Raw genomic sequence first — 22545 nt, 5'->3', positions numbered from 1 at the left:
AAAGTGCACAAGGTCCGCATTTTACAGCCCATGTTTACTCACATTTTTTTTTGCTTCGAATGATCATTTCTGCCATTGCTTTGAATATTGACTGTTCCCCTACAATCCTCTGTATATTTGAGTAGTCATATTTCGCAGTTTACAGACCAATCTGACACAGAGAATTTAATCAGAAACAATAAACTGCATGTAATATTGAGAAGACTGGATGGACAAAGGCCTAATAAATACACCTCAAATTTCAAGACATATTTAAACCGGCTGTTCCACAAGAGAACGTAAGATAATTTTTTTCCGACGTTGTAGACCAAAAAATCTATTACAGAAGAGATTTTCATGGTTTGTAAAGTGGTGTAAATTTAAGATGCAGAAGAAATGGGCGAAAATGTAGTAGGGATACCGAAGAATAGGTTCTCACGTGAAGTGAATAGGTTCTCACGTGAAGTGCTGCGAAGTCGAGCAGAACAAAAGCAGTCATTTGAGAAGAAGTATACCGTCTATGAACGAAGTAGTATGCAGAAGAGACTAACAAGAAACACCGCGCAGCGCCCCTCACGAGAGACGGCCACTCGCTAACCATCAGAGGAGCCCCGACACCAACGACAGCAGAATGCGCCATTAAAATAAAACGTCAGGGCTTTCCTTCTATACGTTACGAGAAAACTGAAATCAATCTCTCTCTCTCTCTCTCTCTCTCTCTCTCTCTCTCTCTCTTCCTCCCCTGTTCGTACAGAAATCTTTCCAACATTTACCTCAAAGCGCTGGACCGGCGCAAAAGCCTTGTCTAACCCATCAAAAACCCCTCCCACCAAACGCACCTCCCACACTGCTCTCCAGATGTTTGTAACTCTCTGACAGTGTCACCACTCGCTTAGCAACAGAGGAAAATCTTTCCAAGTCACCATCGATTCTCATATTTTTGTTGACCTTCCACTATTTTTCGTTTATATTTTCAACGGTTTTATTTTGAAGTGCCAATACGTTTATCTTTAAAAATGTTTTGGTGAACTTTTCACTGGTACATTTTTTCATTATGGGGAAGGTAAATTTGGGATGCAATCTGTCGTCATACTAATCAACGAACTGTACCAGCGTAGTGCTACGACGACAACATAAAGGTTTCGAAACACAGTAAACGAATAATCGACATCTGAGCAACAATTGGCCACACTCCCAAATCATTAATTATTTTCCACATGCTTAATAGTATGGTACAGGCCACGCACGAAGGGAGGAAAATAAAAAAAAAAAATCAGCTAAAGAGTAGAAGGAAACAGGTGTCCCATTGAAGGATGATCTGGTTAACACGAATAGTGATGAAAGAATTTCAGCGTAATAAATTCTTTATTTCTTGTGTATTTTCTAAGTTTAGAGTATCATATGCATCTGCAGTTGTTGGTCACGTCGCCGAGAAGGTCATCAGGGACTGAAGAGTAGCCAGGACTGTGCAAGGGTCAGGACCGTCGTGAGTTGGCGCTTTATCTTATTACCACGGAACTACTTTTTTGAGGAAATGATTTCTATGTTTATGTAATACAGTGATGTCAAATAATATAAATAAATCCTTTATTTTTTGAAGTACTCACACGAACAGAAAAAAATGGTTCAAATGGCTCTGAGCACTATGGGACTTAACATCTGTGGTCATCAGTCCCCTAGAACGTAGAACTACTTAAACCTAACTAACCTAAGGACATCACACACATCCATGCCCGAGGCAGGATTCGAACCTGCGACCGTAGCAGTCGCGCGGTTCCGGACTGACCGCCTAGAACCGCTAGACCACCGCGGCCGGCACACGAACAGAAGTGCCTGATCTATTTATAGATCTCTGGGATGATACAGTATCTGATGTTCATAGAAACATTTACATTTTTGTATTTTGTTGAATATTCGTTTTCGTAAGTAAATTATTACAGCTTTATTATTTGTAAAGGTAAATTACATATACTAAACTAAATTTTTATATTTCTGTATTAAATGTCTTTCAGTTTTAGAAGAAAAAGCTTTATTTCTTTTAAAATTTACTTTACATACACCTAGCACTGCAAACACCAATGATTTTCAGTTCTGAGCGCCTATTTATGCTTTTACATTGTTCCGTATTATTTCGTGGGGTAAGGTTCAAAGCACTTGCGACAAAGGGTAATGTTACATTCCTTACAAAATGTCAGTAGTCTGCTTTTGCAACCAAAAAACTGACAACTTGTTTGAGAATGACGTGTTGACATGAAGTGGTGCTTTCAATCACATCTCACTTCATGGAATGCTTTTCCTGCTGTCGGTAAGGGACTTCCCACTCTGCTACTGGTAGCCATTTTGATATACTGGACAGTAACCCAACGTCAGAACGCCAAAAAGTCGAAAGATCTTGCTCCATACACCATGTGGTATATGATCCAGCTGTTCAAAAAAGCCATGTCAACTATTCTTGTAACAACAGCCCAACACCCAATGGTAAATTCTTCCGCACTGGCTCGTCTCTCTGAGTGGCCATACGTACATACAACATTCCACGTGGCCGAAATACTGACTGTGGCACTCTCCACTGTGTCTGTATTACTCCGAGGAATACCAAGTCGAAAGGGCCACAAAAATAACTCAGTAATTGCGATGCAACCAGCACAAAACAGACACATTGTCACCTCGGAAGGTTTTTTATGTTGTTTCAGTTAATGACCAGGTCCGATTTAATTAAAACAGTCCTTTCATTGATACCGATTTTCGCTGATCGGCATCAACACTTCAAGAAACGTTTGCTACAACCAGAAACAGCCGACATCTTGTGCGCAGCATAATTTAAACAAACGGAAGTGAACAGCCGTCTGAAGACAAATCTGCCAGACACCGATAAGCGCTCCATTAGCTTCTCATGTAAGTATCGTCGAACTATTGGCGACTGGTAGTCCTTTTTTTCTTTTTGTACGAATGAACGTGGGCATTTACAATTTCCATCGGCCCTCTCTCGGTGTCCTCTTTCACTCCTCCTCTTCAGCATCTTCGTCCCGTTTCTGCTTGTCTTTGTCTTCCTCCTCCCCCTCCAGTCGAGACAGAATAATGAAGCATCAGGCGACAGTAGTTACATATTCACGAAGGTGAACATAGAGGGTGTTGAAACTTGGCGTCTCATAGAGACTCCTTTCCTCACAGATTTTACTAAACTAGCGCTTGAAAGCATTAAAGAATGACTGACAATCTAATATCGAATCTTTTCAGCTTCCAGTAGAATTTGTGGTAGACTTCCGGTGACACATACGAAGACTAAAGGGACTGTACACCTAGTAGCGACTTGTGCAATCTTAAAGATGGAAAGAACAAAGAAAAAAAGTGCACTAAATGGCGCAAATAATGCTTATACCTTACCGTGAAATCATGTATCGTTTCATAAGGAAGTGTGCGAAGTCATGACGCGTATGTGTTTGACGTGACGCAGGGAACACATTAACAGCAAAGCTGTCAGATTACGCTGTCGAGGAGTCCTCCTCCGCTGACGATTTATGGACGATACAAATACCGTCAGAAAGTAACCTTGTTTCCATGAACCATCACTCGAGACCACGTGAAACCCAGATACCGATAGCTGCCGCTACCAAAATACCTTACTGCTGTGATCTCACTCCCTATCGGCGACAATACATAACCACTGGCACTGCAAATGAGATATCAGCTTACGGATGACGAAATAGTCGGAAACGTAGAGACTGAAAACTGTGCAGAGACAGAAGCTGTTATTTTGTTCCAAGTTCGTGTACAGGTGTAGGTATTATCTTGAAAAAGTTTTGCGAAATATTCCAAGTACGAAGCGACTGTGAGAAACGTTGTTATCTGCCGTTAAGGAGAACCGATGTTCTTGAGATTAGTCCCACTTAGGCCTGCCTTTCGATGATATCAGGTCTTAATATGTCGCGTCCTTCGCTAGTAAACAGCACACAGCAGAAAATGGCACATCTCTGAGTAAGAAATACTTGGAACACGTTTTATGTCTTAAGCAGGTGTTCAACTGAACTTCTGGAAATAAATTACACGGTACCATAAAGGCGGGTTCGTGTAAACAAATTAGTGAGACATTCGTCGGGCGTAGTCGTGCTGGGACACTCACACAAAATGCAAATGTATAACGAAAAAAGTATTAATAAGACAGCAGTAACTTGTCCTGATGTTTGCCTGAACAACTTCTTATTCAGGTCGGTAGAAACGCCACTCTTTCGGTTTTTCAGAAGCACTGTATATGATTCGCTACTCTTTGGATTTGATGATGTTTCTCACTCGCTAAAACTGATCACAACCAATACTGTTTCACACAGTTTTTAATTCGTCTCCCTCGAGTGTCTTATTTATAAGGGTGAGTACGAATGAAAACGTTTCGCTTCGTCTTGTGTGCCAGAGTCCGAACAGCTTTCCGCTGCAGCCACGATTGCAGTTGACTGAGCGTCTGTGACGGCGCAGCACGTACTCTACACGGCGCTGCCACGTCTTAAATGACAATTCTCGGGACCTATCAGCGCGGCTTTACCTCGTCATGCTCACTACTCGCTGACTGGCGCCTGAAGCTGTCGTGGCGGTATTCTGCCAGTGCATCGCGCACAGCAAGGTACAGTAGCACCTCGGTTTCTACGAAGAGCCATCAGACAAGTAGCCGTCAAAACTACAGACTCCCGCGTGCCACGACCGGCTCGGTCGCGTTTCCTGGAAGCGCAGCATCGTGTTGCCGCCTGCTCGCGACTAATTCTTTTATCCGGTTGTCTTTAGCACTCTGACAGCGATCTAGTCAGGATGAGAAAATATGCGAACCACTGCTTTACCCCTAAAAGTCGGCACGGCAGCAGTTGGACAGCGTACTAGAATTATGGCCCATTATCATCGTGTAATGTCAGCAAATTTACTTAACATCCAACGCTGACTGACAGCATTGACCGTGGGGAAAAAATATCCGCGCCTTATTTTGCCTCCCACTCTCTTCAACTGTCGGACGGACATCACGAACAAAGGTATAAACTTAAGATGAACTTCAGTTTCAATGGGACGTTCCTTTACTAGAAAGATTTTATTTCGCGGACTGTGCAGTTCTGATGCTCACTCCACAGCAGAGCATTCGTTGCCACTCGAAATACGAGGCGGGTTTCCTTTACGGAGTCACACGCTCGCTTCTTGTGGCATTCCGTGACCAACAGGTAGAGCGTGGGAGTGTGCGTTTTCTTCGCGAGATACTAGAACGTCGTGGGCCAGAATATTCTCAGTCTGCGAGACACGTTTCTGTAAATGGATGGGCGGCTTCCAGAATGACGAGAGGAGGGTAATCATTTTTCGCGAAAAAGATGCTTTTGTGCTTGGTAGCAGGTTATGCGAAATAACTGCCGGTATCTGTGGAGTCTGCAAAACGCACCAGTAGCTTCTACCGCTTCTCTCTGACACTGTGCTTCGCTAAATGGCCCAATAACCTTCTTGTACGTCAATGTTTCTGTTTTCCTTGTTACTGCTGTACGAAAGATATGATGCTACAATAATAGTCATATCTTCCAATTGCAACCTGTTCAGCGAAGATTTTACATTAGAAACTGAGCGGGACTATGTGACGCGCAGCATCATTGCAAAACCCACTCGACAAGTGAAGCAGGCAGGCAGGCTTATATTAATTACTGGGCACGCCTGACATAGCGTCTGAATTGCAAACACAGGGGATCTAGTAACGGTGATATGGATCGCTCAGTACTGCCAACAGATGAAACACCACCGTCTGGAGGTATACTATATACGATTAGTTATGACTTGCTCTATGCTCGAGAGCGAGTGCCAATCCGCAACTGCAATGGAAGGAAAGCGCCCCCATTGCAGCATCGAAGTCTACCGATGTCCTTACTGGCGCTATGTCTCTCGTCACTGAAATTTATCTGTCGTCTGTATTCGATGAACTTTGCCGCTTAATCTCTACGGCGCAATTATCAATTCTCTGGCAACTATAACTTTCCATTAGCCCACGGTACTACAGCATTCGTAATAGGACGACGCATATGTGCGTGAACCCATTTCTTATCACAGAATTACTGTTCTCGAACTACAACGCTTGTTCCTCGTTTCCGGCGTACAGCAAATTAACTAAAAAACATTGCAGATTCTTAGGCTGATTCTTTTGAAGCAGCTCTATGGATATTATTGCAACTATGTACGCAAAGGCTCGTTACGTACAGATTCTACGTAACCTATGACGTCCCGACAATTATTTCGTCCGTAAAGGAGACGTCATCTGGACTGCGACTGATATTTAAAAACAATTAACAGACTTCTGTGTCAGTCACTCTCTTACTATCCCGCCAAGCGTTTCAGTGGTTCACGTTATTTTCAGGTGAATAGTTACGGCGGTACACTCTTGGCATTAGTGCAGAACAAGACGTCTTCTCTGGAAACAAGCCAAATGAAACATACATTATGTTTCATCTTCTGAGGTGAAGTAACCGAAAACACTTTTTAATATAATACATAAAGAATACTTTATACAGCGTATACCATAATGCATGACAAACGTGTATAGTTGGAAGTACACGATACAAGTAAATAATCAGGAAGTAAAAAAGTCTCAGTAAACGAAGGTTCTAACTCGAACACCTTAACAGCTATGAACACGTCTTCATCTTCGACACCGTGAAAAAAATATTTTCTAGTGCCAGCTTTTCGTTTTCGGTATTTTGGGAAGAGGTAGTGTCGACCAAAACAAGGAAAAATGTCCAGTAAGCAATGGCTCTAAAGTGCGTACCTTAAGAACTATGAGGACTTTTTCACGTTCAATACTGTAAAACACACCACTTCTACTGATCAAGTGCTTATACGTCTTAAGGTATGTTTGCTGGTTTTCCTGTTTTGGTCGCCACCACCACCACCACCACCGCCTCCTCCTCCCAAAATATAGAAAGCAGAAAGCTTGCAGTGGAGGAAATTCCTTTCACAGTATCCAAGGTGATAAAGTGCTCACAACATTTTACGTTTCAGAGCCAATGTTTACAGTGAGTTTTTGTTTAAGTATCGTGTACTTTCAACTGTATGCATTTACGCAATAAATTATTACACACCAACTATAATATAAATGTACAACGAAGGATCCAGCGGCTATTTGTTCTGCTTTACCACGACAGACAAAACAACCTGTTTTTCCTGCCGACCTGCTGCTGCGAGACTACACCAAGAGTGCAACTACGAAATCGTTCACATGAAGATGACAGTCATCGAAACGCGTAGAGGTACAATAAACGAGTAACTGTGGCAAAAATGCTTGATTTATATATTCCCACATGCCAAATACGAAATATCGTGTGGCAGCATACACGAGCTAGTTAGAAATACAGCCGGCGAACGCCGTGCTTATCACCCGGTATCCGCGGTGAAATAATAGCACCGTGTGTGTGTGTGTGTGTGTGTGTGTGTGTGTGTGTGTGTGTGTGTGTGTAGCTGTAAAGGAGGCGCAGGCGGCAGCAAACCGCACGGCGGAACGCGGCGCAGGCAGCGGCCGTTGACACGGCTCGGCTTCCGCGGGCCAAACTTGGCTGGGGGTGGGGGTGGGTTAGCACTTTGCCGGCAATTAGCAGCCCGTATACTTAACAGTGCGGCGTGGCTCCAGCGCAAACACGTAAACACGAGCTGCGCAGCCGCCCCCGTGCCCGCACGGCACCGCACCTCGCCTCGCTAGCCCGCCAGCTAGCTTCTATTTTCCTGGCCGACAAACACAAACAGCGGCCGATTTCCTATCCTCGCGCTACCCTGCTAGAGGCGACACGCCGTGTATCCCCCAGCTAGGCCGTAGCCGTGCAAACAGCGCACCCGCGCGTCACGTGTTGTCGCTAGCTCCGAAACTGCAAGACGCTCTGAGCGGTTTGCCTCACGTTTACCCTCGTTTGGAACGAAGATCCATTTACAGGATATTTGGAAATTTCCGTCATAAACTTCCAAGACTTGTAGAGGGAAGTGAGTACGTAATATTTTGAATAGGAACCAATGTTCGCAGTACAATTTCCGTGATACAGCCGTCTGAAAACGTGACTGCTGGGTAGGTATGCAACAGCGTAGTCACTGTCGGATCGGCCGATGTCATTTGACGTCCATCCTACCCCCTCACCCCTGCTTCCAGCGACATTCACGTGTCTGTGTGGTTGAGTACACCAGTTCAAAATATTATCTATGCACTCCCCTCCACAAGTCCTGGAACTTAACAATGGTAATTTCCGAACACCCTGGATACATGTATCATCTGAATCATTCGCGACAAAAACAGTTATTCACACTGTGTACCGGACTGGACAAACCTGGACCCTTGCCTTTCAGCGGGCCACAACATTACCAGCTGACCTCTCCTGACACTACCCACGGCCCGACCAAACATCTTCACTTCCGCCAGTACCTCTCCCTGCCGGAAGTATCATCAAGTTGCGGCGGCATTCGTGAATAAGCAAGTTACTGCATCTTACGTAGACCGAAACGCCTCCATGTTATCGAGCAGGTGTACGTCGAGGGTAAGCTCGGAATCGGCTGAACATACAGGCGAATGCTTGAATCTCTACTTACAGCAGTCTCACCGTCGAAGTCGCGGACAGAATGAAATTATCATTCTGCACAGGAGTATGCGCGGACATGAAACTGCTTTCCTAGTTCCGCAAGAGAGTTCTTATGAAGTTTGGAAGGTACGAGACGAGGTATCGCCGGAAATACAGCTGTGACAACGGGTCGTGATTCGTCGCTCGGGTAGCTCAGTCAGTGGAGCACTTGCTTGCGAATGGCGAGGGTCCCGAGTTCGAGTCTCGGTCCAGCGTGCAGTTTTGATCAGCGAAGTAGTTTCCAGTCAGAGAAAGCTCATGTTGGAAAAGAAATACAAAAAATGTCAAGACCACAGTTTTTCGTATCTTTCACACTTTTCGTTGGGCCTGTAAGTACGTGTTTAACGTTTGTGGATTTTGTGTCCCGAGATAAATCTGGCTGACTTAGTATTGATTTAGCTAACTTTTCTATAGCTGCAGTAGATTTGCTGACAGAGGATAGGACAGCAGGTTGGAACGCTACGACTATTTATAATACGATTTCGGAAAAGTAGAGTAAATTTTTTTATCGGAATTTTGTGATAGCATGCTTTTCTAGGAGATGTCTGACTATGGAACTATAGCGTAAGTTCCCACGAACCCAGGTGTTGGTTTCAACAGCACAGTGCTTTATTTGGTATGATTTATTGGAGGCTTTTGCTTCCTACCACCTTTGAACTGACTGGCCCATCCATTATGGAGACTTAAAATTGAACGTATATTCAAAGCGTCGGTGAAGCTTGCCATCCCTCACTTTAATCGATCAGTCCCAAAGGCGATATAAGCCAACAGTGTTAGAAAGAATTCGTGCACTTTTTGTATGACACCTGTCCACTAACCCAACTCAAATTTTCTCGATTTTTTCGTCACGGTAAGTTGTCGACAGGCGTTTGGAAGAAAGTAATATTGCATTAGATTTCGCGGTAAGAACAATGAATTTTCCCGTGATCCACTGCGCTTGCGTTGTACTGCCTGCCAACTGAGTTTGAAGAGAGTCGCTGTGACGCTCACCCGATAATCTTCTACACCTGATCCATTAATTCTACCGGACACCACTTCGTGTCGATTAACGCCCTGAGACATATCTTTAAAAAGGACGACACTTCTGACGACCTATCGTGGTTGATTCTCCTTGGGAAACGGATCTATGGTGTGACGTGTAATCGGAAGCAGGTGTCTTCCCTGGCTAATCTTCACCTCACTGTGAGGTGAAAGCCGACTGAAAATTGTTTGGCCAATCAGGATTCAATTCCACGACCGTCCGGTTTTCATGCACCCACTGCACCAATATGCCTCCATACCCCATTAACCCTCTACGGAATTAACAACAGATAAGTGCTTAAATATCCTCAAGCTTTAAGGAGTACTCCTCGGTCTTTGTCCAGTGGTGGTGTCAGTGCAGCTTCCATGTTTAGCACGGCTGTATGAGGGCGGGAGCAGCAGTCACACGACAGTCGATGTCGTGGTCTTCAGTCCAGAGACTGGTTTGATGCAGCTCTCCATGCTACTCTATCCTGTGCAAGTTTCTTCATCTCCCAGTACATACTGCAACCTACATCCTTCTGAATCTGCTTTGTGTATTCATCTCTTGGTCTCCCTCTACGATTTTTACCCTCCACACTGCCCTCCAATGCTAAATTTGTGATCCCTTGATGCCTCATAACATGTCCTACCAACCGATCCCTTCTTCTAGTCAAGTTGTGCCACAAATTTCTCTTCTCCCCAATTCTATTCAATACCTCCTCATTAGTTACGTGATCTACCGATGTAATCTTCAGCATTCTTCTGTAGCACCACATTTCGAAAGCTTTCATTCTCTTCTTGTCTAAACTTTTTATCGTCCACGTTTCACTTCCATACATGGCTACACTCCATACAAATACTTTCTGAAACAACTTCCTGACACTTAAATCTATACTCGATGTTAACAAATTTCTCTTCAGGAACGCTTTCCTTGCCATTGCCAGTCTACATTTTATGTCCTCTCTACTCCGACCATCATCAGTTATTTTGCTCCCCAAATAGCAAAACTTATTTGCTACTTTAAAGGTCTCATTTCCTAATCTAATTCCCTCAATATCACCTGATTTAATTCGACTGCATTCCATTACCCTCGTTTTGCTTTTGTTGATGCTCATCTTATATCCTCCTTTCAAAACAATGTCCATTCCATTCAACTGCTCTTCTAGGTCCTTTACTGCCTCTTGCAGAATTACAATGTCTTGGGCGAACCTCAAAGTTTTTATTTCTTCTCCATTGATTTTAATTCCTACTCCGAATTTTTCTTTTGTTTGCTTCACTGCTTGCTCAATATACAGATTCAATAACATCGGGGATAGGTTACAACACAGTCTCACTCCTTTCCCAACCACTGCTTGCCTTTCATGTCCCTTGACTCTTATAACTCCCATCTGGTTTCTGTACAAATTGTAAATAGCTTTTCGCCTCCTGTATTTGACCCCTGTCACCTTCAGAATTTGAAAGAGAGTATTCCAGTCAATATTGTCAAAAGCTTTCTCTAAGTCTACAAATGCTAGAAATGTAGGTTTGCCTGAGTCTCAGGACTGAAGACCACAACAACAACAACAACAACAACAACAACAACCTATCTTCGAAGATAAATCGTGGGGGCAGTATTGCCTCACGTGTTCCAACATTTCTACGGAACCCAAACTGATCTTCGCCGAGGTCGGCTTCTACCAGTTTTTCCATTCTTCTGTAAAGAATTCGTGTTAGTATTTTGCAGCCGTGGCTTATCAAACGGATAGTTCGGTAATTTTCACATCTGTCAACACCTGCTTTCTTTGAGGCAGTTAGGACTGTCAAAATGGCCAACGAGCAGGCGTACGAAATCTCGTTGATGTTCGGTACTTGACGCGGCTGGAAAATCGAGGAAAATTTCTTTATGTAAACTGAAGTTGGAGGGAAAAAGGGGGGGGGGGTAGGGGTAGGGAAGGGATTGCCGATGTCAGCTGCATCGGGACTTTACGCGACGAGTGAAAATGTATACCGGACCGAGATTCGAACCCGGGATCTGCCGCTTAGCAGGCAGGTGCGTCAACAACTGCGCCACCCGGACACAGTATTAATCGCAATTGCGCGGACTCTCTCGGTGCCCCTCACAGCCGACCCACATTCCCACCTAGCGCCACATATCCGCAGTCCATATCCTACATGCTTGCTACTGAGATTCCCGCAGGTCGGCCATCTTGGGCATCCGCACTGAAGAAGGTGGGTCCACTGCACCTGTAGGCGAATCAGTTACATCAATGCGTGGTGTCTGTCCTTTCGGACGTGCGGATGCACAAATACGTCCGACGTCCTGTGGGAATCTCGAGAGTGACGAGCATGGAGGAAATGGAGTGCGGATAGGCGGTGGTCGCTGGCAGTGTGGGCCGCCCGCGAGGCACGCCGAGACAGTCCGGATGGCGCAGTGGGTAACTCACCTGCCTAGTAAGCAGGAGGTCCCGGGTTCGAATCCCGGTCCGAACACATTTTCATTCGTCGCCGCTGATTTCGCGTAATGTCCCGATGCAACTGACACCGGTAATCCCTTGCCTTTCCTTTCCTTTCCTTTCCTTTCCTTTCCTTTCCTTTCCTTTCCTTTCCCCTAGCTCTTCAATTTACATATAATGTATCACAGCTGCGGCTCTCGCGTGCTGCTTGCTCTTTCGAACGTGTCCGAAAGAACAGACACCAAGCATTCATCTAAAATGTTATTAGTTGATGCCGCAGTGGGTCTAGGCACTTGTACAAGTGTGACTGTTTACACGCTGAAATGACACGAACTTTACTTAAAAGTGACAGTGGGTATAGGGGCTGTGGTCGGAGCGCGGCGGCCGTCCCTGCACGCTCTGCCCTGGGACGCGCCGAGCTGTTTGCCGTGCCCGTCATCTGGCCTCCCCACAGCCTCGAGGCGCGGTTTCCGCAGCCGCAGACAGCCCGCACCACCACTCTCTCGTACCAGCCGGCTTGCGTGTGCACCTACCGTACTGGCAACAATGGCACCACACGAAACTTCAAGCCCAGCTGCCATTATGTCACTACTTACAGCAACACCGAAGACATCGAGTAACTGCAGCTAGGTATAAATGCAATCGGCTTTCGTTCGACCGTAAATAATTCAGCTCACGCCATACACACATGAAATGCAAATAAATACTTTGTTATGGGGCCTAAACACATAGGAATGTAATTATAGTATTCAGCAATTAATTTCAATCAATAGTAACAGGGTGGTTATAATTTTCTCTATCTGAGCACCCATAAAAAGCCAGTGATCGTGCGACAATGAAACTTTGTGGAAACACTTATAAGAACATGCCGGAGAAGAAGAAAACACCCAATAACCCACTGGAAGAAAAACGTTTTAATTGGACACGAGCGGGTACCATTTGTTAATCGGGTACCATGTTCACGTCCCAGGTTACAAACGTTAGTCAAGGAGACGACCGTCGGCATCCACAACTGTTCGCAGCACTTTTCGAACGGTGGACCGTAGTATGTTCCGTAGTCGTGACACAGCCCGCGCACTGCTTCCAGCCACTCTGCGCCCAGCATTCTCAGCCGTGGCAACGTAACTTCTCGAACAATTTGTGCTGCAACTGGCCGTCGGCCTCTCCGAGGAACAATTCTCAAATCGCCAGCTAACTCCAAGTTCTCCAACACCGGTGCTGAAAGAAGACCTTTCCGTAATCCTTTAATGCTTCGATACTCGGGAAGAGCAGCAGCGGTGTGGTCCCTGTTTTGATAAAACAGCTTCACGAGTAAGCCCCGATCACCTTGTTCGGACCCACCGAGAATGTGTCGAACTGTAATGCACATTCGTGCTTGTATTTCAAACCTATGTCGGCGTACTGGCGTCTAACGGCAAGTCACGACACTAACTTTACCAATAACGCAAATCCTGCAGCGCAAGGTCTGAACATTGCTCCTACGAAGTCCACACCGACTCAAGTAGCGGAAGTTTAGTACACCCACCTGCAATGTAGCATCACTCCGCACCGAATTTAACGCGCTCCCTATCGTCCGCCCCTCTTCCCTTTCAACTTTTTCTTCTTCACAATGTTTCCCTGACCTCCGTCTTAGTTCCACCGATCCTAGATCCCATGTTCGTACTCCACTCGCCCGACAAGATTCCACCCTGAAACGCCAATTCTCCTGGCGTTTTCGTATCTGACACCAACCACCGCTCAATCTCTTCTTTCCCAAATACTCCGTTACCGGTGCTAGTACCCATGTGAAACCATTTAAAAATCTTCAAATGCCTTGTAAATATTTTGATTCCAGTTGAAGGACGGCATGTTGCATTTCTGTCTGTCAACCCCCATCCGTATCAATGGCTAGACAATGAAATGAAGTATAAAAAACACTGTAACACAGTGCATTCCGAAGGAACTCAGAACTAACAGGCAGGTTCAAAAATGGTTCAAATGGCTCTGAGCACTATGGGAGTTAACAGCTGAGGTCATCAGTCCCCTAGAACTTAGAACTACTTACACCTAACTAACCTAAGGACATCATCACACACATCCATGCCCGAGGCAGGATTCGAACCTGCGACCGTAGCGGTCACGCGGTTCCAGACTGAAGCGCCTAGAACCGCTCGGCCACACCGGCCGGCTAGCAGGAAGGGATTAGAGATCTCTAATGACGAAGGAGTGGAGTATACGGGTAAAAGGAAAAAAAATAACATTGAAGTTTAATGTCTCGTCGGCTACAACCTCTGATTCGGAAAGTAGAGGGAAGACATCAAACGAATTCGCAATTGCAAATAAGGACTACTTTTAGCCGCAGAATGTAATGACAATGAAAATTTGTCCCGCACGGGGACTCGAACCCGGATATCCCGCTTTCGCGAGCGGTCGCCTCACCGTTTGGCTATACGTGCACGTCTCACAGCCAGGCCCAAACTTCCGTATGTCGGCAACCGTGCGTCTACGACCTGTACTCGTACATCCATTATGTGTATTCCCGTGCAGGTCAGACGTTGTACTTTATAGTCGCTTGCCCGGTATCGCCAGATAAATACGAAGGGCAGTGCGTTTGTTGTGCTGATTACGATGGGAAGTTCCTTTGGAGATACATGCATGTCCGAAGGAACTTCGTATCGTAATCAGAACGACACAGGCGCTGCAATATCGTACGAGGGAAGAAGTCGGCACGCCTCTTCACAGAACCAAAGCGCAAGGCATCTGCCTTGGGCGATTCAGAAGACCGGCGGAAAAGTTTAATCGTCCTCCCAAATTCGAGGCCACCCTCGGTATCGTTATGGGGTTATTTACTACCTAGATGGCAAAAGAGGCGGTGGTTCCGGGTTATTTCGTCTCCATTTATTACTGGTAAGGGAAGTTGTTCTCGACCGTTTTATTGCAGTTACAATTTTTAACTTGTACACGATTCACTGCCTTTCTGAGGCACTACGAAAGAAATGGGAGGGAGCACATAATTAGGGCAAGCGGGAGAGAGCCGGGCCGCGGCGTAGCGTTTCGGTCACGTGTTTCGTCTTCAGCGCGATTGCGGCGCACACGTCTGGAGCGAGGGCGGAGCGGCGCAGCTCCCCCCCGCCCCTCCCACCCCCACACCGCCGGCGGCGGCCGCGCTGTTTGAACAGCAAACAGACGGAAGACAAGCAAGCAGCGAGCGTTTTAATGCACGCCAGCTCAACTCAAATATTGACTCTGGCCGGGCTGAGACCGCCGCCACTACACTAATAGCTGGCGAGCCGGCAAACACGCCGCCGCCGCCGCCGCCCACGACCGGCCGGCCAAGAAAGCGCAACAGCCGCGGGGCGGTTCATATCGGCGCAGGCTACATCAGCCGGGCCGGGCAAAGCGGCGAACGGCGGTTCAAGAGGAAGGGCGGCAGAGCGGCAGCAGAAACAGGGAACTGCTACAGGGCAGACACTAGTCGAGGGGGAGCAGGAAAAAAAGAAACGGGAGTTATACAGGGTGGTCCACTGATAGTGACCGGGCCAAATATCTGACGAAATAAGCATGAAACTACAAAGAACGAAACTCGTCTAGCTTGAAGGTGGAAATCAGATGGCGCTGTGAGCGTAAGTATGAGTATAATACAAGTGATATCAGATGGAGTAAATTGGTAAACTCATAAAAATGCATGGGTACGACGACTTGTAGAGATATGCAATGTAACGATCACACGGGTTCAGTCGTCAGTAAAGCAGATAGCAGACTTAAGTTCCTCGGCAGAATACTAGGGAAACGCAGTCATTCTACAATTGAGAGTTTATTCGAGACACTAGTGCGACCGGTTCCAGAATACTGCTCAAGTGTTTGTGACCTGCACCAAATAGGGCTAACAAAGGATATTGAAGTTGTGGTACCGATAGCTACGATGCCACGGCGTAGGTGCAAGTTGGTAGGTTGGCACTACGACACACATCTACGAGCTCCGCTCCAGATTCAGCCCATTTGATTCCGAGGAGACGACCTAGCAATACTGTTTCTACTTCAGTAACTTCAATGATAGTTCGTCCGACTACTAGTAGCTGTTAGATTTGATGGATTAACGGCTTCGCACATACGTGCTCATCTGCACGCGAAGTAAAGTAAAATAGTTATAACCTAATTGGAATACCAAGCATTTCACCTTTTCCTGCTCCGACTCACTTCCTACATTCGGCCCACCCTTCAGTTTACAGGAGCAGACCCAGCGCCGCCTTCCAGGCGGGATACAAAAGAAGTTATAAAGAGAGGGGCATCACGGAAGGTGATTGGTTTGTTGGACCGAAGGGAGTATCAGGAAGACGTTGAAAAAAGTAAAACGGTAGACGCTTGAAGACAGACGGAAAGCACCACGTGAAAATCTACTTAGGAAGCTTCTAGAGCACACTAAGAGAGAAATCTAGGAATACTAGAACCACCTACGTCTTTTACAAATGAATTCAAGAACCTTTGTCCGCATGAGCACGAAGGATTCAGAATTCACAATCATGGCAGTGGAAGTTCGAAAACATAACTTGGTAATTTTTTTTACATATGAAATTTCATAATTTTTTGACTTACTAATGGCAGCATTTGTTGCTATAGGTAAACTTTTCTTCATAAGTAAGAGAGATTCTTCGACGAATTTTGCACAGCATACAAACGATACTTAAAGGTGTACGAGACACTAGAGTTTTCCAAATCTATTAAAAACTGTGGTAAAAATTGAGGTAATTAAGTATAAAATTTGTGTTTTTTCTAAATATGAACTTTAAAATATAGCAGCTGATTCGTTTTTTCATAAATTAAATAAATTCTAGAGTTTCATACACCTTTGAGTATGGTATGTACGCTGTGCAAAATTCATCGAAGAATCTCTCTAGCTTATGAAGAAAAGTGTACTCATAGCAACAAATGCAGCCATTATTAAGCGAAAAAATGATGAAATTTCACATGTAAGAAAAAAAATTGTCACGTTTTCGGAGTTCCACTGGAATGAGTGTGAATCCTGGATCCTTCGTGGTGATGCTGACAAAGTTTTACGAATTTATTTGTAAAAGTACAGACAGTGGAAATTAAAATGTCCTTCGATGCCTCTTCTGCTCCAAGTAGGCGCGTTTGACGTCCTACCCCCCCCCCCCCCTCAAAATTACGCAAATTTGGTACAAGCCAGTTTAGTAATTACACAGTGCGCTACATAGATAACGACTTACTGCAAATAGCCGCAGAGCAACGCAGTATTCTAGCAGGTTTCTGGTGGTTGTACACCGAAAAGTATCAGTACGGTCCACAATACTAGTGCGTAACTGAAAGGGAGGGAGACGGCCTGAGATGTCACAGTGTGCGTGATGTCGGCTCGGTATCCTCAGCGACGCAGGTGGAGCGCCGACGCAGCCTTCGCCACTTTTGGGTGCGGCGCACACGCCTGCCTCTGGCGAGGGAGAATTCGAGGCGACGGGGCGGCAAGTGAGACGGGAGCCGGCGAGCGCTGTAACGGCGAGTGTGCCGTCAGCCAGCGGGGGCGTTCACACCGCGGCGCAGCGGCCGGCCGCCGGGGGCAGGCAGAAGCGGGACCCCGGCGCCGGGGCGGCGGGGGAGGCGAGGTGGCGGGGCGCACGCGGCGGAACGCGAGGAAGCGGCCTGCATAAAAGATGAGCAGGGCCGACGCCTGCGCGCGCGGCAGTGGGCGGCTCGCAGTCACCTGATGGGGCCGCCACACTGCCAACTGCCAACACACTGACCCTCTGAGGGCGCCGATTCACCTATTGTCGATCTTAGAAATACTGAACGTATTGACTGTTTGGCGATATTCTCCATTTAACGAATTAGAAACATCAGCTGTGTACGGGACGTTGATAGAATCGACGGGGAGAGTTAAAAAAATGTGTCCACAAACGGGACTCGAGCCTGGTAGCTCTAACACGTCTGTCACCGAGGAGACAGCGGCTGCTGAGGGACGCGCTCGGGATAAATCCGCGCTGCGGCGCTAGTTGCCTCGTCTCCGGTGGATTAGGGGTCAGCCGGCACGGTACCTCAGCGTGTTCCGTCAGAGGGTTGGCTCCTCTCTCTAATAAAGAAAACTGAGTGAACGGATCAACTATAACAGTACCTCCACTAACAGTTAATTAGTTCAAAAACTATCACGTCGCGCACTCAAAGTATCATCTTCTTATTGCGCGACTAAAAGGTCTTTAATGTGGCAGGTATTGCTGCATCAATTGATTACAGTCACTGAAGAAAATTAACAATAATATCACTTATATTGTATTTGCAATCCAACGACGATCTCTCTCTGGCTTTGGCTCGTAATTAGAATTGTTGTCTAGGTAGCGTGACTATCGCTGTCGGTGCGAAATCCAGTCGGATGTTAATTACGCCGACTCGAAGAACTTACGGAGAAAATCTTTCAGGATTAATTTGATGATTTATGTTTTTCATTGCAATGTGCTTCATACTTTTTTAAACAATGGTCACTCGAAAATAATTCTCGACACTCACAAAAATTCGCATTTATTAAACTTTTTATACTTTCGCATGTTCAAAACATTACTTAATCATACAATTCCGCAGCCGTTACTGCTCTTAATAAAACTCTCAACATTTTTCATTGTCCACAACTCAGATTCCTTTTTTCATTTCCAACACAAAGTCAACACTCTTCATATCCGACACAAAAACTTTACTACTCTGTACGCTCCGCGCCAAAACCAGCATCAAAGATAACAATAAGTACAAAGATATTCACACTAGATATTATATCGATTTCAACATCTCAAAATATCGACGTATGAAACAAAATTTGAATAGAGTGAGAAACATGAGACATTACGTAGAAAAATATTCATTAATCTACGGTATCGAAAAGTAGGGTTGGCGGGTGGTGATGGTTTCGCAAATAAAGAACCATTACAAGACGTCCGCCCCTAACAAATACCACGAACAATATAGAACAAAATGAGATAAAAAAAGGGTTAGAGCACCTGCCTAGTAAGCAGGAGATCCCGGGTTCGAATCCCGGTCGGGCGCACATTTTCAACTCTTCCCGTTGATTCTATCAACGTCCCGTACACAGCTGATAATTGTAATTCATTACAGTTTCATTCTTGACGGCTGTCACGATCCACCATGGTGAAAGAACACACCACATACACATTCTCGATTCAGATGTTGCCAGAGCTACAGGAACCAGGCCCGTGGCGTTACTATGCGCTGTTCAGTTTTTCCATTCGCCGTTGTGTATATCGTACCTTATATTAAATTTTTAAAAGAATGTTAATAGGTGTATGCCAGGGTAATCACTGTACGTGTCACTTTAGGATAGTTAACGGAAGATTCTCTATAACATTGCTTACTTCGTTAATCTGAAAACATAGTATATACATTATTGCGTTACAAACCAATGATGGAAAAAAAAAGCTCGCGTTTCGAAAAATATGCCCTGCAGTAACTAGTAAGAAGTCTGGAAAACGCGTATCAGTTTGACCAAATTATCAAATTGCGCAAAAAAGCTTGACGTTTAATTTCCCGAACAGGTTCTTGCCAGAAAGATATAATTGCTGAATAAGTTTCCATAGAATTTTTCTAACTGTACTTGCTGATATTACAGACCTAAACTTCGAGCATTAGAATGACCTGTGTCTTCAGATGTGTCTAAGTTACTCCTAATCTCTAGTCGAATGCGACTGCCTCTCTTATTAACATAATTTGCTTTTTTATTTTCCTCTCGCATCAACACTAATAACTTGTCATAAGATGCGCAACTCATCGGAAAATAACACATAAAATATTTTGGTTCCGTGATTCTAATTTCAGTCAGTAAATTAACAGGTGATCAGTGGCTCCTTTTTTCAGCCAGTCTCGGGCCCATTTCCTATTTTTTGGTTGTTTTGTGTTGCTTGCAAGATATAGCCAATATAACTGCAGCACACGCTTTCTTCTGTACATTCGGCATCTGGCTGACAGTTTTTGTCAATATTACCGATGGTGTGACGACGCGCCAATATACTGATGGTTTCACAAACTAGTATTGTCAATACATATTGAACGTGTGCAGGCTATCTACACCGTCCACGCTTTTGGCGATTGTACGACTCTCACCTAGGAAGTATAAGCAGCGCACCCATCGAACCGAGTCGCACTTGTAACTTAAGTCGTGAGCAACACCGTCTACAAAATTTCAGCAGTCGCTCAGATGACGATTTCCTAAAAGGAAAGCCGGCCGCGATGGCCGTGCGGTTCTAGGCACTTCAGTCCGGAACCGCGTGACCGCTAAGGTCGCAGGTTCGAATCCTGCCTCGGGCACAGATGTGTGTGATGTCCTTAGGTTAGTTAGGTTTACGCAGTTCTAAGTTCTAGGGGACTGATGACCTCAGATGTTGAATCCCATAGTGCTCAGAGCTATTTGAACCATTTGAGTCCTAAAAGGAAAACAAGGGTGTAACAGAGCGTTAAGTCACGGCCTGTTGTTGTGACAAAATTTAGCGACTGAGCATTATCATACCTCACAGCTTGCAGGCGCCATCTGCCAAGAGCTGTGTGCACTAATGTTAAGGGCTTTTTTGCAGGGTGAACTATATGAAAAAAAAATCGTAAATTAGTTACAAACTACGGCGTGCATACACTTTATTCGACATGTCAACGTCACTACAGGTATTTGGATTTAGGTTATGACATATTCGATACGCCTGCCATGATTGGCGACGATGTGGCGCAGACGAATAGCGAAATTCTGCGTGGCCCGCTCAAGTGTCGGGACACCGATGCTGTCGAAGGCCCCCTGAATGTCTGTGTTCAGCTCAGCAATGGTTTTGGGGTTATTGCTCTACGCCTTGCCTTTATTATAGCACCACAAAAAGGAGTCTCATGTGTACAGATCCGGAGAATGTGGCGGCCAATCGAGGCCTATGCCAGTGGTCTCTGGGTATCCCAGAAACAGAATCCGATCCCCGAAGTGCTCCTCCAGGGCATCAAACACACTCCTGCTTCGATGGGGTCGAGGTCCGTCTTGCACGAACGACATCTTACCGAAATGACGGTCACTTTGGATAATGGGGATGAAATCATCTTCCGAAGCCTTCACGCACAGTTCGGTAATCACCGTGCCATCGAGGAATATCGCACCGATTATTCCGTGACTGGACATTGCACACCACACAGTCGTACGTTGAGGGTGATGCGACTTCTCGATTACGAAATGCGGATTCTCAGTCCCTCAAATTCGCCAATTCTGCTTACTGACGATAGCCCATATCATCATCATCAATTTTACGCCTGATGTCATACCTTCACAATCGGAAGGCAATATTTCCGATAAATACTTTTCACTAGTCCTTCTCCGGAGCTTAGAGCCACTGTCTGGACTGCCAGTGAAATTTCCTTGGAGGGAAGACTGGCATCGACCCGAAGTGTGGGAAGCTGGGGGCCGCGGCGACGAGCGCACAGTCCGCCACACCACAGCCACGGCGGGCGCTCCCAACAGAATTGTCCGCCAGCGCTGCAAAGCGGAGCTTACAACTTTTCACTTTATGCCACGGACTACAGAACGGACAAACTTAACGCGACTTTTGTAAAAATAAGAAATAAAACTCTATCGCCCTAATTGCTCAACAGCGCACTCGTAAAGCACGTTGTTTTTTTTTTTTGCTCGGCAACTCTCTACAGAGAACCTCTTTACGAAGCCAGGGAAGGCCAGTCACCTGGGTCGATATTTCGCTGCGGGGAACTGCTCGCCCCGCGGAGTGTTGTTTCATTTTGCGTTAATGGGATAACGGCGGCGCGAAAATGCGGCGTAAGATGCCGGAGAAGCGAACCCTTCCGACGGACGTAAATTAAAAAGCCGGCGTCGGGTGGAGGGCAGATACAAAAGAGAGCGGAGCGGCCATTGTCCGCAGACGGACAGCTGTCGCGGGAACTCGCGGCCGGCGGCCCTAATTGCTCTCCGCCGTGTTTTGTCCGGGACCGGCGTCTCCGCCATCTCGGCTACTCATTAATTTACTCATTAAAAATGGCCATTAAGTAAACCCGCTTTAATGACTCGCAGGTCACGCCCGGCGCTAAATTTATTGCTCGTAACGGCAGAAAAGGCTCGAGGCGCCAAATTGCTCGCGCAGGTTGTGCTGGTGATCCCCCCACTTCATGGCGCGCTCTGCTCCCTGCTAGCGAAGTCACGCGACTGCCACCAACCTCGCAGATTCTCCCAAGGGATGCGACGACGCTGTCACTGCTACCAAATCGATGAAATGCAGAGCGTAAAGAGATTCGTAAGGTGCTTTCACTCTCACTGAGCAGTAAGTAGCCTCATACTTGCTATCGGATGCCTGATTAAGAGGAGGAGAGCTATCGATACAGCTACAATTATACCTATGACGTGCGGAGGAGTATATCAGTGTTATTTTCTTCTCTTCTTTTCCACTAACTGGGAGAACAGTTATCGGTATCGAGCTGTATAAACCAGAATTTCTCTAGATACGAAGTCGTCAACATCACGTCAGATTCGCTGTGGAATGTGGACCTCCTAAATCTGGAGGGTAGGCTCATCGCGATTC

The 22545-nt window shown here is 45.9% G+C and overlaps 1 protein-coding gene and 1 non-coding gene across 6 annotated transcripts in view; one reads left to right on the top strand and one right to left on the bottom strand.

Annotated features, from left to right (window-relative positions):
- The window catches only part of LOC126198482 (transducin-like enhancer protein 4), a 510722-nt gene that overhangs the window by 217792 nt on the left and 270385 nt on the right, over nt 1-22545 (bottom strand). The window lies entirely within an intron of this gene.
- On the top strand, nt 11975-12047 carry Trnat-agu (transfer RNA threonine (anticodon AGU)). The gene has a single exon. It is a non-coding gene; the product is annotated as a tRNA-Thr (tRNA).

Source organism: Schistocerca nitens, chromosome 8 (assembly GCF_023898315.1).
Source record: "Schistocerca nitens isolate TAMUIC-IGC-003100 chromosome 8, iqSchNite1.1, whole genome shotgun sequence".
In the NCBI taxonomy this organism is placed as follows: domain Eukaryota; kingdom Metazoa; phylum Arthropoda; class Insecta; order Orthoptera; family Acrididae; genus Schistocerca; species Schistocerca nitens.
Note: the sequence above shows the minus strand (reverse complement) of the source record. Positions and strands in the feature narration are given on the sequence as shown.